Below are 12,596 nucleotides of genomic sequence, written 5' to 3'. Positions count from 1 at the left end.
TTATTATCTACTAGATACATGTTGATAGGCTGATTATCTCCAAGGAGGGGATTTTTATCTCTCAAAAATCCAGAAAAGCAGTGTCACAGGAATAAATGTATTTTAATGGCAGCATAAGGAGGATGTTTGGTTCCTGCAGACTGAGCCTGTCACAACAGTAAATCTCATGTGTGCAGATGCAAACACACACTCACAGACACACAGAGACAGACACGCACGGCCCACATGCCTATAGCAGTCTAAAAGGCACAAAGGCTTTGTGACTGCCAGAGGAGGCTCTTCAGAATCCAGGCAAGCTGAGGCATCTTCAGAATTTGCCAGGTGTTGGGTGATGCACAGCGGGCTGGGGAGAAAGGGAGGACCACCAGAATGCCAACAGGATCTCAGGACACTGATCACACAGTTTCTTTCTGGATTTCCCTGTTTTCCCTTTTGAATTTTTATTTCATTATGTTTTGAAAAACATCTAAAAGAAGAGGTAAGGGAGACCATTAAAGAAAGAACAAAAGTATCAGATGATGCCACAGGGAGGAAGGAAGCACAGAAGGGAGTGGAGAGTGATGAGGGGATGGGGGAGGCAATGAGAGATGGAAGAAGGGATGACAAAAAGTAAAACAAACAAAAATGTTTCAGCTTCTTCCTATCACAATAAAGCAGTCTAACCCCATGACGGCTTTCCAAGTGGCTCAGTGGTAAAGAATCCACCTGCCAATGCAGGAGACGAAAGAGACGTGAGTTTGATCCCTGAGTCGGGAAGATCCCCTGCAGTATAAAATGGCAATCCATTCCAGTATTCTTACCTGGGAAATCCCATGGACAAAGGAGCCTGGCAGGCTGCAGTCCATGTGGTTGCAAAGAGTCAGACACATCTGAGCAACTGAGCACAACAAGCTGGCACATAAACCCCATGCTACCATTCCTTTCTGTCATTTCTAGCCTACTGAAGTCTAAGCTCTATCAAAAAAAGACACTCTAGATGGTATCCAATGGTTCCTAACGGTAACCACAATCAATAGCAATAACCATATTTAAATGAAGATCTGTATCCCCTGTGATCAGAAGTGACTTTTTACAAAGTCTAGATTGTTTTATATTAGGAATTGTCAAGAATCTTTGAGGACTCATTAAAGAAAGTAAAATATCGATTATAGAGATTTTAAATAATTTTGTGCTAGTCCCTTGAATAAAACTTGTCTGTATGAACTTGAAAATATTCTTTAACTATCCAAGAAATTTGGCGCCATATTTCCTACAATAACTCTTCAGCCAGTGAGGCAGGCAGGGGAGGAAGGACAAAAAACAGGAACAACCTCAAAAATCAACTGGGTCATTCAAATTCCCTTCCTACCTGCAAAATTCCTGACTTTTACCTAAATATGCCAGACATGACTTTTACCAGTTGGACTCACATTTGCGTCTATATCATTATTAAAGCAGTTTTGGGCTTCCCTGGTAGCTCAGATGGTAAAGAACCTGCCTGCAATGCAGGAGACCCGGGTTCGATTCCTGGGTTGGGAAGATCCCATGGAGGAGGGCAGGGCAACCCACTCTAGTATTCTTGCCTGGAGAAGCCCATGGACAGAGGAGCCGGCGGGCTACAGTTCATGGGATCACAAAGAGTCAGATATGACTGAGTGACTAACACTTTACTTTCAAAGCAGTTTTAGCAATGTCTGAAAAAGACACAATATTAATGTAATAAGTATATATATGAATATATATCTTAAAAATTAAGTTTAACACAGTGCTATGGTAGGAAAGTTCTCAAATTAAAAGCATGCTGTCTCAATTACAGAAAATAAAAAGAACAGAGGAATATGAAACACACCATAGAGATGTTATCACTTAAATCTAAAACATGGGAAGTCTACAGAAAAATAACCAATGTCTTCAAGCAGCAAATGGTAAGAAAAGAAAAATAAGAGAGGGAACTGTTCTAGATTAAGAGACCCAGGAGACAGGTTATTAAGTTGCTAAGTTGTATCCAATTCTTTTGCAACCCCATGGACTGTAGCCCACCTGGCTCCTCTGTCGTGGGATTTCCCAAGGAAGAATACTGGAGTGGGTTGTCATTTCCTTCTCCAAGGGAATCTTCCCAACCCAGGGATCAAACCTGCATCCCCTGAATTGCAGGCGGATTTTCTACCGCTGAGCCACCAGGGAAGCCCAGGAGACGTACCAATTAACAATTAAATACAATGCATAGGCTGTGTTTGGATCTTGTCTTGAAAATCCAACTATTAAATGAAAAATGTATGTGACAATCAGAGAATCTGAACACTGGAAAAAATATTTTAATTACTGGCTTTTTTTTAAGGTGTAATAATGATATTGTTGGACTTTTTAAAAATCCTAAACTCTTAGATTTACATTTTTATGAATAAAATACTACAGTATTTCAAATTCGCTTGATAACAATCTATGTTTTGGGGAAGTAAGGTCTACAGATGAAACAAGATTATTTTATGTACATAACTTGAAACTGAATGATGGGTACTTGGGATTTCACTGTATTATTCTTCTAATTTTTATGTACATTTACAGTTTTCCATAACACAATATTTAAAAAGTAAAAGATGCATGCACTCTAAAAATAAAATATGAATAAAAATATACGAATATATACTGACTTAAAAATTATAATGGCTCACTTTACAAAGAGGGATGTGTTTATACCAGTGGCTCCTGGCTGATTTTTTAAAGAGCACGAAATACTAACCCTCTATCATGTTGAATTAAGCTCCTAAAAGCTTATTTTTGAAAATCAACTTGAAGAAATTTAAAAGGAAATTCACTGTCTAAATTACAAGTATTAGATTACTATATTTAGGATACTTGCAAGATAATGAATGGTAGGTAGTGGTATCTAAATTTCATTACCATGTGTATTCAAATAAAATCCATCCCTTCAGAAAGTTAAAATATAAACACAAAAACTGCCATACCTGTGATATCTTGAAGACTTTCAGCCTCAAAAACATTAAAACAAACACACACACACACTTTATAAATTCTTAAATTATGTGATGGCTTCTCTGAAAGTGGGAGAGTTCTTTGGGTTGGAAATTAAAAACCCATATTTTCAGGGTTCTTTATAGAATCCTAAGACAGCTTCAGTTTTGAAGAAAAAGGCTTCTAAAATTTTCCCAAATAAAGTAAATGTTTCCAGATGTTTTTTACTCCTGATCATCAGCATAGTTCATCCCCTGGTTTAGGTGATTCTGATTGTAGCCTCTGAAGAATCCTCCCACATCATGTGACCACCACAGTGAAGACAAAGCCAAGAAGCAGAGTCCCAGAATAACTAAGTTGGAGGTCTTGAATATCTGGGTTTCCCAGGTGGCAAAGTGGAAAAGAATCTGCCTGCAATGCAGGAGCTGCGGAAGACGGGGTTTTGATCCCTGGGTCGGGAAGATCCCCTGGAGGAGGGCATGGCAACCCACTCCAATATTCTTGCCTGGAGAATCCCACAGACAGAGGAATCTGGCGGGTTACTGTCCATGGGGCCGTAGAGTCAGACACAACTGAGCACGTACTTCCTCGAATGTTAGTGAGCAGACATTCTGCACGTCTTACTTGCTGAGGCAAAGGGGCACTAGAGGAAAAAGCATTCTTTAAAGCCAATTTTATCCAAGAAAAATTATTGACCCTGGGATCACATGGAGATAAAGATGTTCTCTCTTGACTCTGAAACCACCTGTCTGGGCTGGAATTGGAAGCTGAGAGTCTGTGGGATCAAACTCTGATCTCTACACCATTCTGTCCCAGTCCACACCAGCAATCAAAATAAATTCTTTTAAAAGTCAGCATCTATTTTTTCAAAGTAACATTCACCAAACCCAAACACCCTAGGCTCCTCATTCCCTTACCCAATATTTATGACCTGGAAATAGTCAGGAACTCCTATGGACAAAGAAGCCTGGTGGACTCCAGTCTATGGGGTTGCAAGAGTCAGACACAACTTAGTGACTAAACCACCACCAAGTAGGCTCAGGAAGGATGGAACAAACCCAAGTTGACCACATCACCCATGGTTATAATGTTTTGCCCTTTACCTAAAAAAAATGGAGTGGTTAGGCTAAAAATACTATAAAGTAAGCAAAACAATAATGAAATCATCTCTTCATTACTTAACTGTGGATTATGCAAAGTGGGTGGTACAGACACTTAATTTTTTCCTTTCCTATTACCTACTTTTTAACCATTTATTTCAATGGAAGGAAAAGGAAAAAAGGACTTGAACTAGCAAAGGTCAATAAACAACTGACTCCACTAAATTCAATCAATGCTGTTTTTTACATCTGCCCAAAAGACCTAATTAAGGAAATGCTTACTACATTAGGATGTCTTTTTATTGTAGTGGCCAATCTAGTGCAAAGAATACTGGATGGGCTGCCAGAAACACAAGTCAGGAGACTCATCCCTAGTCCTGGTTCTGCCAAAATAACCAACAGAAGAAAGAGCCAGAGCAAGTCACTTGGCTTGTCTTCACCTTGTTTTAGCAGAGGTTTCCCCATATTTAAAATGGTGAGGGTGAACTAGATGTTTTTCTGTTCCAACCTTCTAGGCTCCCACAGGCACAGGTTAAATAACACAGGAGTGCCATTTATACAATGCAGGAAATGGAAATGACCGCAGAACACAAACACGTTTCAGTGATAAGGTGGCAGCTACCTAACTGGGAAAAGACTGCACTGGCAGTGTTGCCCATGACCTTCCAAGGGCATGGTAAATTATTTCAGCATAACATAGTGAGAAACAAAAGGTCAGAGCCATGTTAGTGTAATATGATATGGGAATTTGATTCAGCATGATATATACGAAACATTTTGTCTACATTCCCATGGTTTGCAATTTCCTTACTAAATCTTAAGCTGTTTTTTGAAAACCTACTTCTGCAATGACGTAAGCAGTGTGGCAGCCAGACCTCACTTCCCAAGCCCTCTCTGACTATCGCTTGGCTACAAAGCACAACTCAGGCTACATCTGAACTGGGCAAAAGAATGCAGAAGTCGGCTTTCCTTTGCTTTTACCTCTCTTTGTTTCAGCAATTTAGTGATCAAGAAACAAATCTAGGAGAAATCCTTTAACTTTTAGCTTTTTTCCCATTCCATATGCTAATTCCACAAGTATATCGCCATCTGGATTGATCATATGCTGCTTGCAAACAAAATACTCTAAGATGATCAACACTGATTTCCACTCAACTCTAGATTTGGCAGCAAGTCTTAGAAAAAGCTGACCCCACTTGAGGTAACAATATTAAATACTGGAATGAACTAACTTTTCCTTCCCCTTAATTTGCAAAGTAAGGAAAAAGATATTCTAATAAATCAACCCACTCACACTAAGCAAAACAAATATCTTTTGTTAAAAAAAAAAACCTCTCAACAAGTCTCCCTATAACTTAGCCTGTTGCTCTATGTCTTATTTATCTGTTTCTTTGTATGGAAAGCGTCTCCAGTCCCTAGCCTTTCCACTGAATCTCAACAAAATGATTTTTGTACTTGGGTTTGTCCTGTGGACCATTAGCTGCTACAAATAACAACCTTGCCTTTAAAGCAGATACAGCACAAAGCTTCTCATCAACATCAAAGAAACATTCCTAAATATCATGAAAATAACTGTGCAAATTAACTTCCAGAAGAATTCTTATTCCTGGGTGGCAGAGACAAGTTCTGCCTTACTTATTTTGAAGGGGTGTGAAAACCTGAGTAAAACCTTTTTGGTTTTACTCACTTTCAAAAGACAAGAAATCATATGAATCAAATGCCAATAAATATTTCCAGTCGAAATTATAAACAAAAACACACATTCATCTTCTGTCCCATCACCTGAAAAATAAGTAACAAGAATGACTAGATGAAAAGTGATCATGAAAAGGATGCTATGCCCCTTTACTGCAACACCTGCAGAGAGCAGACCTCTTAAAAAGTCATCACTTCTGAATCATTTCTAAATATACTACTATGTACTTGGCCTTGAGGTACACCCATTGGCTACTTGTTGAAACGATAAGAACTTAACGCAGTGAGGTTCAGAGCTCTTCCAGGAAAGGCACACTAAAGAATTCTCCTATATTGCCAGAACCTCCCAGATTTGAGGCGTATAACTACCCTGGCAGGACCACTCAGCACACAGAACTGAAACCCATAATTACAGGCCTAATGGGTAATCATAGCCATGTAAATGCGAGAGCTGCCATATGTGCACAGCTTTTCTGATCACCAAAAGCTCACTGAGATAACTCCTGTCTGTAAGCAGAACCATTCACAAAGACCATGCCTTTGAAACTCTCCCAGGAAGTGAACAAAAACTTTATGTTACTATCAATTTTTTCCCCATTAAGTAAACAGAAGGAACAGTAGAGACCAGGAGAGTACCAGAAAGCAACAATGAAAGAGGAGGTCTGGTTTGTAGGTTCTAGCAAACCAAGTGAATTTAAATAAGAGGATTTCTGAGATTCCTTTTACCCTCATTATTATTTTGCCCTAAGAGAAGTGCCATGCTTGAACTGTCTTCGGATTCTTAACCCAAGTTCTACACAAACATCACATGTATCTTAGATATCCACTCATCAGCTTATGAGTTTCCCCCACCACTGCATGCTGGTTTCCTAAAACATCAGGTATCATTTTTTAACACTGTATTCAGGAAGCCTCTCTCATTATCCCTTCTGTCCAAAACAACCCTATCCATTCAGGCCCTCTACTCTTAACCCAGAAAGCATAGAGAAAAAAAAAAAAATCTCAAATGTTCTGTTTTGTACCTGGATTCAAAAGCAACATCTGCTATGAGTTGTGGAACCATCTGTTGCCCACTTGGCCATGGGAAGGACGGTGCAGGCCACAGACATGGAGTGTCACAGGTTGCACAATAGAATTATGACCATCTTGGGGCTGACACACCCAAGCATATGCTCCACAGTCAGCATGGCTAACAGTACCCTTCCCCCATCAAACAGTGTATTTCCTTATAGACAATGGTACTTCTAAATTCTCACAAAGCGTTGTCAGTTTTTTAAAAACTTTCATTTGCCTGAATATCAGTTTCTAAATTCTCTAATCCTGAGTTGCACCTAAAACTAACATCTGTCACTAATACATTTGAGACTTTATCAGTCACTATTTGGGGGCATCTCAGTTTTTGTGTCTATAAAACAAAAACGTTGAGTCCAGTGACCTCTGAGTCTCCTTGACATTGCAACACTTCCAAATTCTGTAATTTTAAGCCAGCTCAAACTCAGTGAATACAAGTTCCTTCACATGTATGGTATATTAAGACTCCTAACGCCAAAAGTCAAAAGAATCTACTGCAGACAAAAAGGTCTCTCTGGGTTGAGCAAGAACAGTTTCTTTAAGACCCAAATTAGATTAACATCCCTAACCTTGTTAACATATGCCCTCAAGGTACTCGCCTAATGAAGAGTTTGGGGCTCAATAATTTATTGTTTGTGTGTCCTGGACATTATAGAATATTACCCAGCATCTGAGGCTTCTACCCACTAGAGGCCAGTCAAAGTTGGCCATTGGGGTTGTCCCCTACCCCCAGTTGAGACAACCAAAAATGTCTCCAGTCATTGGTCAATAAGCCCTGGGGAGCAAACACCCCTCTCACTCCAACGCCTCCATTTAGAACCGCTGCTGTTGTATATACCAGAGCTTTATAATAAAGCACATCATTTGAAAGTATTTTTGTTTCAAACAGATGACATTTACACATTTAATACATGCATCAAGGCTTAACAGATAGTCAGATTTATAAAGCACATGTATTCCACTTGGAAGATGTACAAAAGCACTGTCTTTCCAAGTTATTCATAGAACCAACCACCTTCCTACTAAGGGTTGAGAATCAGCATGCAAAGTCATAACCACAACTGCTCTTCAAAAGTGTTTAAAAGCATTCATGCTTTTCACAGTAACTCTTCTAGTGCACTCCACAGTCAACCCTTGCATACAGCACAGACCTCAAAACAGGGTTTGGAGGAAACAGCAAAATCGAGTGGTGGGTTTAATCACTTCAGCTTTTTCTTCCCTTTCTTGTGCAAAAGCCAGTAAATAAAATATTTCTGAAAAGACTGTTAAACAGTTCCAGCTTTGGTACAGGGGTCTTTAAGAAAGGAGGCAGGAGGTAGCCAGCTCTCAGACCAATTTCCCAAGTGTCTTTTCCTCCCTCACTTCAAATGGGAATTCAAGAGGCCACCCCTTAAATCCAGTCCTCAGCCCAAAAGGACAGCAGCTGGCAGCAGCACGAAACAGACCGAAGGCTGCAAACTGACTGAAATGATGACTACTAGCCAAACATCTCATTTTTCCATTTGTGAAACAGGCTGGGATTTGCAAACCTCTGGGTCTCAGGAGGTGAAGGCTACACTACTCAACTAAGCAAAACCTCGACTCCCCCTCACTTTTAAAGGAAATCCCAGTTATAAACTTTCAGGGACTTTACAGAGTTTCTCAAGGACATATGTTTAAATTTCCACAGCATATATGTAAGACAAAAACAATTTTTAAAAAATCTTTTAATAACCTAAGTCCAGGAAATGAAAAGGGAATCATGAATAGACACAACTGTTACTTTTCAGAGAACCTTAGCTCTTTATTCAAACAAATATTTACACAATTGAGGGCAATGGTACCAGGGATATAGCCATTCTGTTAAAACAGTGGGCAACTCTAAAGATTTATTTATCCCAAATCAGACTACTCTGTTGCTATCCTACCAGGAACGAAGAATTCAAGTGCTCCCAGGGCAAAAGTTTAACTAACCCTCTGAAATTGTGAACTTCATTTAGACCTCACCCAGCTGAATTCAGATGTTAGAATCCTGGAGACAAATCCAAGGGCTTGTTAAGCCAAACTACGAAGCTAAAAGTTACAAGTCCAATACTTGAAAATTAATATCTGTAATTAACACATTCATATAATGCAGGGAAATGTGACTGACATATATTCACCCTAAAAGCAAGCCACATTTTTATGCCTCTTCTCTTCGTTCCACTCCCAGCTGCGTCTGGCTGTGACTAGCGATGCATTCTAGAATTCTTGAGAGCAACTAGAGAGCAGGAGAAGGAAGATTTCTAGGGAAGACAGCAGGACAGGCGAGAGGACTTCCAGCCGCGGGCAAGTGGACCCACATAAAAGCCAGCGGGCGCAGTTCCTGCTTTTACATGAGAAAGGTAGATGGGCAGCAGGTTCGACTTCCGAAGCGCTTTCAAACAGGAAACCCCAACTTTGGAAGGGACAGCCTGTCAGCCTTTTAATTTCCTGGCGGTGGCGGGAGTTAGCCAGGTCCTCGGCGCTTTAGTTAAGAGATGACTGTTGAAGCTAAGTTATTCAGTACACCAGCAAACATTTCAGCTGCGCCTTGGCGCTGCCGGGCTCGGGTGAAACGGGTTCAAAGCATTCCCTACTTCCAGGCGCTATCTCTAGGGGTGCGGAGGCCACCATACCATACATCTGGGGGGAAACCACTGCCAAACAGGCATTAAGAGCCTCTGGACGGTTTAAACTCGCGAGCCCCAGTTTCGAAATAAAGTGAACCAGAAGGACAGCTAGCTAGATATTTGGGGGAGGGGGTCTTTTCTGAATTGCTCGACCACACCATCCAGTAGCGGACCTTCTCTTTTCTCCGCCCCCGGCGACAAAGCAACTCTATCGCGATCCCTCTCTCCCGGAGTATCCAGATGTCTCTGCCAAAGTTGCCTTGGGTCCCCCCAAATCCCGCCCGTTCCCTACGATCGCTCTGTGAGCCGCTCTTCCACCTCGCCCCTCCTTCCAGAGGATCCTCTCTACCGAAGTCCACCCATTCTTGGGGTTCAAAGCTGCGCAGTCCAGCCTGGGCTTTTGTCCCTGCAGCTTGCAAGAGAAGCAAGAAACTCTGCGTCTCCGGCACCCACTCACCCGTCTCATCTTCCCTCCGAGCCGCCGCTCTCCACCGGCCCCGCCGCCGGCGCTTGGCCCCCGCCTCCCTCCCACCCTCCCTCCGGCCCAGACCCCCGGGCCCAGCCGCCGCCGCCGCCCCAGCCGCAGCGGTCCGGCCACTCTGGACTCGCCGTGCGCAGTCAGCGCGCCCCTCCTGGCCCGGGCGGCCGCTGCCTCCTCTCCGCCCCCAACCCTCGGCCGCGCAAATGGGCGGCGACCAACTCGGCGGCGGGGGAGGCAGCGCCCCCGGGGACCGGCTGGGAGGCTAGAAGCCGGCAAGGCCCCCTCCAGCCCGCCGGCCGCCGCCCCCTCCTCACCTGGCGGGTCGGCGCGGCCGAGTGTCCGTGGCTAGAGAGAGGAGGCGCGCTGCGGGCACCCAGCCGCTGGGTGCAGTCCCCCTCGGGCCGCGGTGGTGGGCTCCGCGCCACTCAGTCCCGCGCCCCGGCCCCCTTCGAGCGCGCCGCGGCGGGCACCTAGGGTCTCGGAGCAGTGAAGTGGACGAAGGTGCCTGGCAATTGGCAGTCAGGGCTTTTACTGCTGCGGGAGGGGTCTGGCCCCATCGGAGGGCGCCAGCTTCGAGGAGCCGCGTTTAAAGCCGCGGTGCAGACTGTGAGGCAGGCTTTCCTAAGGAGCTGGAAGAAGGGCGGGAGGGTGCACGTCCTCCAGCTAAGATCTCCTCACGCAGCGGGGAAGTTTCTACTGGGAAACTCCAGGTGACCGCGCCTCCTCCCTGCAGTTCGCCCGCGGGCAGGTACCTGATGCGTCAGAAAAGCAGTTCTGCAAAGCTGTTGGGGCACCGACTCAGCTGAGGATTTTAAACTAACTGTGCTGATTTCCTTTCGGTTATTTCTCTCCAAAGTTTCTACATTTTCCAGCGTGTTTTTCTCAGTTGCTGCAACCAACGAAAACAATGCTGATATGAATGGAGGGTGCGTTCGCGGAAGGTGACCAACTGGACTTAGGGCGTCCTTAGTCCATCTCTCCAAGGGGGACTGTGAACCTCTGGCAAGTTCTGGGTGATTCTTTGGCTTACAATGAGAAAGGTCATCAGTCCTGGAGAAGCTCACAATAGCAAGAAAGAGTGCAATAAAGTGCAAACTCATTTCTGGTCAGTATTGCTTTGATTGGGCAAGTTGTTTCAACTCCTAGCAACAATGTCATGTACACCAGAGGTCCCCTAACACCCAGGATCTAATGCCTGATGATCTGAGGTGGAGCTGATGTAATAATAATAGAAATATGAAGTGCACAATAAATCCGGAAACCATCCTCTCCCCTCCCCATCTGTGGAAAAATTGTCTTCCATGAAACAATTTTGTTTGAAAAAATTGCAAACAATTTTCAAACTGGTCCCTGGTGCCAAAAAGGTTGGGGAACACTGATATACAATATAGTAACAATGATAACTGACATTGTAGGATGGTTAAGAAGCTTCTGGATAATGTATACAAAGTTCCTGACGCTGTGAGTGGCACTCAAGCACTCAACAAATAGCTTATTTATAACGCACTTTTCATTTTTGCAAGTAAAGTCTGACTTCTAATTTACAGGAGAGGTCACCTCTGAGCTCCTTGGTGTTCTATAGGCATTATTTTTCCCTGCCCTGGCTCTTTCTGTCACAGAAACATAAAGAAACCAATAGGACACTTAAATGGCCCAGCAGTTTCCCCCTATTGGATCATCCCATCCCTATAAAAAGATGTTCTTGCTCCCATCTTAAAAACAGAAACTCTTGAATCCACTTCCTCCTCCCGCCACTTACCCTCCTTTTTTTCCCCTTCTCAGCCACAGCTAAAGAAAAGCCACCTCCAAGTTTTTTCTTCCCATTTATTCCAGTCAGGCTTTTGCTTCTACTATGTCGGGTAGAACTCTTTCTATCAAGAACAGGCTCCTAAATTGGGTGCTTTCTCAGGTCTCATCTCATTTGAACTATCAGCAGAAATTAACAGTTGCACACTTTTTTCCCCTGTAAACTTTATTTGGACTTCCACAACTTCTTCATTTTTTTTTTTCCTCATAACTCCACTGCTGGTTCTTTCTCAGTCTCCCTTGCTGGTCCCCTGTCTTCTCCCAGTGTCCAGAGTCCCCAGAATTCAGACTTTGGACCTCTTGTCTATTTACACTCACTCCCTGGGTTATCTCATCTTGTCTCCTGGCACTATAGATCACATGTGTGGTGATGACTCCCAAATTTTACCTCCAACCTGAACACCCCCCTGAAATCCAGGCTACTGCCCACTTAGATCCCTACTAGACTTCTCCCACCTAATGTTCTTGACTCTGAAATTCTGAAATTCTTTCCTCTGTCCCCCAGCCACTCTGTCTGAATTGAAATCTTCCTCACATCAGGCCCAAAATCTGGATGTCATCCTTGACTTTTCTATTTCTATCACGTTTCGAATCCAATTCATCAAGAGAAAAAATAAATCATCTCTACTTTCAAAATAAATCCAAAATTCAATTACTTACTACCTCCATGACTGAGCAACTAACACACATACACACACACACACACACCACTGTTACTAGTACCCTAATCTACCATCATGTCTTGATTTTATCCTTGACTTCTTTCTACTTTTGCCCTCATGCAGACAGCCCTCAATATGGCCAGAAGATATCAGCAAGGTACAAGAGTTAATGAAATGTGAAATGCAGACTCCAACATCT

General features: G+C 43.1%; 1 protein-coding gene across 7 annotated transcripts in view; it reads right to left on the bottom strand.

Annotated features, from left to right (window-relative positions):
• PHLDB2 (pleckstrin homology like domain family B member 2) overlaps window positions 1–12,596 on the bottom strand; it is a 198,862-nt gene that overhangs the window by 101,256 nt on the left and 85,010 nt on the right. The window contains exon 1 of one of the 7 annotated variants that reach the window (XM_070787629.1): window positions 10,244–11,327. The exons of 5 other annotated variants lie outside the window; for them this stretch is intronic. The gene's annotated coding sequence lies outside the window, so the exon portion shown is untranslated. Of the gene's footprint in view, window positions 1–9,905; window positions 10,010–10,243; window positions 11,328–12,596 lie in introns of those variants that run through there. One more of the 7 variants, XM_019978073.2, reaches the window with a different exon arrangement.

This window comes from Bos indicus, chromosome 1 (assembly GCF_029378745.1).
Source record: "Bos indicus isolate NIAB-ARS_2022 breed Sahiwal x Tharparkar chromosome 1, NIAB-ARS_B.indTharparkar_mat_pri_1.0, whole genome shotgun sequence".
NCBI classification, from domain to species: Eukaryota; Metazoa; Chordata; class Mammalia; order Artiodactyla; family Bovidae; genus Bos; species Bos indicus.
Note: the sequence above shows the minus strand (reverse complement) of the source record. Positions and strands in the feature narration are given on the sequence as shown.